The sequence below is a fragment of the Hibiscus syriacus genome, unplaced genomic scaffold (genome assembly GCF_006381635.1).
Source record: "Hibiscus syriacus cultivar Baekdansim isolate YM2019G1 unplaced genomic scaffold, ASM638163v2 tig00111330_pilon, whole genome shotgun sequence".
NCBI classification, from domain to species: domain Eukaryota; kingdom Viridiplantae; phylum Streptophyta; class Magnoliopsida; order Malvales; family Malvaceae; genus Hibiscus; species Hibiscus syriacus.
In genome coordinates this window covers 5,307,432-5,311,850 of record NW_024063059.1, presented here as the reverse complement: position 1 = coordinate 5,311,850, position 4,419 = coordinate 5,307,432, and the positions used below count along the sequence as shown (strand labels likewise).

At 34.4% G+C, this 4,419-nt stretch overlaps 1 pseudogene; it reads left to right on the top strand.

Moving 5' to 3' along the window:
- The first annotated feature begins 727 nt into the window (after positions 1 to 727).
- On the top strand, positions 728 to 4,011 carry LOC120158607 (annotated as a pseudogene).
- The last annotated feature ends 408 nt before the right edge of the window (positions 4,012 to 4,419 follow it).

Below are 4,419 nucleotides of genomic sequence, written 5' to 3'. Positions count from 1 at the left end.
CCTCGTTGTCATCCCTAGATCCTATTGATTCCAAAATTGTTTGAGATATATTTTTTAGATTGAATTTCTATTCACATTATGTCTTCAAGCTAGTGCTTGAAACATTATTATGTCGAGTCACTACTTAAAAGCAACAACGGTGTCAATAGAATAATTAAAATATGATTATATTATATCTCAATCAATAGGTTAACATCCAACTCTTACAATCATTAATTTTTTAACTAAAAAAATAAATTTAGAACATATGAATTATTTTATAACTTTTAATAGTCGAGGATTCTAAAAAATAACACCTATTATTGGGAACCAGTTTGTAACTTTTAATAATCGATAAATACAGAAAAACAGTTCTCTATAATCAGGGGACTATTTATGTACTTTACCCATATATTTATTACATCATGGCATCCCTGATCCTATATAAACTTCTGCACTTTTCTATTATTATTATTTTTTATTAATCTTCCAAAAATATTTATTGTTTTCCTCTGAAGTTTTGCAGTGACGTTTTTAATATACAATTAAAAACTATTTTAAAAAAATGTTACTGATTTTATTAATAAAATTAATAAAATGTCTAATAATAATAAAATTGATAAAAATAATAATATTTTTGATATTTTTTTATTGATTTTATTATTTAAATAATAATAAAACTTATATGGTAGTAGTATATTAATGCCTCTCGTTTCCCTGTTTTCATGAATCCTTGAGACCTCGGAATTTCACAAATCCCGTGGAAATTAGGGGAAAAGGGGGAAATTAAAATGCTGGTAGAACTATGGGGGGAGAACATGGGATTGGTATAAGATTCAATACAAATTCGATTCAACCAAGAAACAACCGTATGGGATTGGAATATCGTCAACCGGCGGAAGATATGAACATGGCGGTGGCCTTTGGATATCGGTTCCGATTCCGATCGGAAATCAATTCTTATTCAATTGCTTCTGAGGCATTCTCTGAAAAACAACAGATTCTCTCCTCGCCTTTGCTTCCCATCGGGATCAATTTTGACCTCTAATAGCGTTTTCCGCCTTTTTGTTCCCTTATCATTTGTTTTCGTTCTTTTTTTTGTGTGGATTTTTTGTTGGAATATTCGATCGTGTTCTGTAGTTGTGGCGTCGTTTAGTTCATTCTGCATATAAAAAATGGAGGCGGCTGATGGTTGTGATTTCGCCGAGAAGGATCCGTGGGGTCGGTATGTACGGGTATATTTCGGCTCCGAATCTTTGTTATTGTTTATATATTTTTCTTCGGTTTTGCATTCCTTTAGGGTTACCTCTATCTGTTTTGTTGCCAAGAATCTTTGAGGAAAGCAATTTGACTGGTAAATCTCGAATTCGGATGGAATTTTTTTGTAGTTTTTAACAGATATATCAAATGATGCTTACTATTTTGGCTTAAGTTAATAGAAATTTAATAAATTGTGGCCCAAAGGCAATTTTTTCCATTAATTTTCTTAGCTACCCATCAATTTGCCTGAATTTAACCAAAAATTGTTTGTCCTCAACTTTTATTGCACTATTAAGCTTGCAAATTTCTCATGTTAGCTCTTTGAGAGCTTTTGTAAGTAATCTTTTCTTACTTTTTATTTTCTGGGGGAAATAATTGCTTTAACTACTTCCATTTTAATGAACATGACAAATTTTAATTGTAAGTAATGCCTTTGCCATTTTTATGCGAAATACTTATGTTTGGCCAACCTGAATTCCAATTTTGTCAAGCTATGCATAAAATCTTATATTTTCCTTCATTAGAATTTGAATATTTGGCTCTTTATGATTTAGTGATATATTCTTTTTGGTTTGGTTTGTTTTTGTTCCTTCAGTATGATGAGATCCTGGGGAAGGGAGCATTCAAGACTGTGTATGGGTTCATCGCCTATCTTCTTTATATTTGGTTACTTTTATTATAGGAATGTGATTTTGATTGATTGTTCCATTTTGGCTGCTACATTTTTTTTTCTAGTTACAAGGGATTTGATGAAGCTGACGGAATAGAGGTTGCATGGAACCAAGTCAATATAGAAGATGTATTGCAGACACCTGAACAATTGGAAAGATTATATTTGGAGGTTCACCTTTTGAAGTCGTTGAAACATGAAAATATTATGAAATTTTACAACTCCTGGGTGGATGATAAGAACAAGACCATCAACATGATAATAGAGTTGTTTACTTCCGGGAGTTTAAGGCAGTGAGTTCCATGAACTTCTCTTATGCTTGACTCTGCCATTCATTTGTGATATACTGAGATTTGCTTTCAATTTTAGATATCGTAAGAAGCATAAGAGTGTTGATTTGAAAGCCATCAAGAATTAGTCAGGGCAGATCCTTAGAGGCTTACACTATCTGCATAGTCACAGTCCTCCGATTATTCATAGAGATTTAAAATGTGATAATATATTTGTAAATGGAAATAATGGAGAGGTAAAGATCGGAGATCTTGGGTTGGCAACCATCACGCAGCAGCCCACTGCTCAAAGTGTAATTGGTACTTTGTTTTCTCTAAATATATAATTTGGTGGCTTTTGCTAATCTGTTTCAGCTGAAACTTCTAATGCTTTGTGCTTTGTGCAGGCACTCCTGAATTCATGGCTCCAGAGCTTTATGATGAGGAATATAATGAACTTGTGGACATTTGTTCTTTTGGTCTGTGCATGTTGGAGATGGTTACTTGTGAATATCCATATAATGAATGCAAAAATCCAGCACAAATATACAAGAAAGTTTCATCTGTAAGTTGATGACTATCTCCGATAATGAATGTCCTCCAGAACTCTCTTTTAAGTGGTTGTTTGAACTATCGTAACTCTTTCTCTGCAGGGTATTAAACCTGCTTCCCTTGGTAAAGTGAATGATCCCCAAGTAAAGCAGTTCATTGAGAAATGTCTTCTTCCTGCTTCTATCAGATTGCCAGCTATGGAGCTCTTGAAAGATCCATTCCTTTTGGCTGAAACACCCAAGGAACCTCTCAGTGTTCCACTGCATTTACGAAATCTTATCCCCCGATTCGTAAACTCGGTCCAGTCTGAACCTCATCCGATGGACATGGATCCTAATGGCAAAAACCTTCAAAAAAGCATCAATGGAACTCCTCAGTCCACAGCTGCCGAGCTACAGTGTTTCACAGAGAATAATGAATTAATGTTAAAAGGGGAGAGAAATGATGATTATACAATTTCTTTGACCTTGCGCATTGCTGATCTATGTAGTAAGTAAATCTGTTAGACAGAAAAAAATCTCACTGCATATTCAAAAAATGAATTATGCACCGTTGCTTTTCTTTTAACAGGTCGAGCTAGGAATATCCATTTTTCATTTTATCTAGATTCTGATACCGCTATTTCAATTGCTGTGGAGATGTACAACTATTTCAATTGCTGCGGAGTTGTTGAACCTGATTTCGATGTATAAACTTCATTGGGAGTTTACACCTAGCCTATTTGCCAAGTAGTTTCACTTTTAAAACAGTTGGTGAACAAGGAGTTTTCTCGAGTTGGCTGTCGCGAAATGTCAAGATACCCAAGAATCTCTCAGTTCTGATATATCGACTGTATCCAATGCGATGGTAGCCTCAGATCAGAAGAATAGCGAACCAATGGTATCGTCTGGTTACAGCAATGATGGATGTCACATAGGTTCAAGCACATATGACTTTGGTCTAGATATTGAGTGGGTTTATAATCATCTTAGACATAAAGAGGCGAGTGACGAGGAAAACCTTTGCGAATCTGTGGTGATAAACGATTCCACAAAGAACTCCGATACATCCAACGTAATGGATTCATGTTCTTTTACATCACAAGACATGAGCTTTTCAAACATTTGCTCAGTGTCATTGGAGGATAAGGATAAGTTTGAGGAGCTGAAGTTGGAGCTTGATGCCATTGATTCACAGTATAACCGTTGTTTTGAAGAGCTCATAAGGTTGAAAGAAGCCGCAATGGTAAACGCCAAAAAGAGATGGGCAATGAAGAAGAAATTATCTGTTGTGTGATTTGCGCTTTCCCCTCTTCCTTTAGCTTGTGATACAACTTTTTTTCAGTATAAAAATAATTTCTTGACGCATTTCATTTATGTTATGCTTTCTTTTTTGGGTTAAATATCGGATGATTGTTTGATTTTGCACTGTTGGGTCTATGTTCATCGGATGAAGCATAAGTATTCGCAATTCTTTTTTATCAAATCAAATTTGATGATTATCGAGTTGAGTTAGAATAACTTAATATATCAAATAAGTCGATTTTTATTATCTTAATATTGAGCTTCGATTTTCCTATCGAGGCTGAATTTGAACTTATCACTGCTCTAGTTCCATTTAATTACACCCCAGAATAAACTTCATCTCAATCTTTCAAGCCTTTCTAAATAATCAAACTCCATAACTAGAAGCTTGTAGATAGAGCAAAAG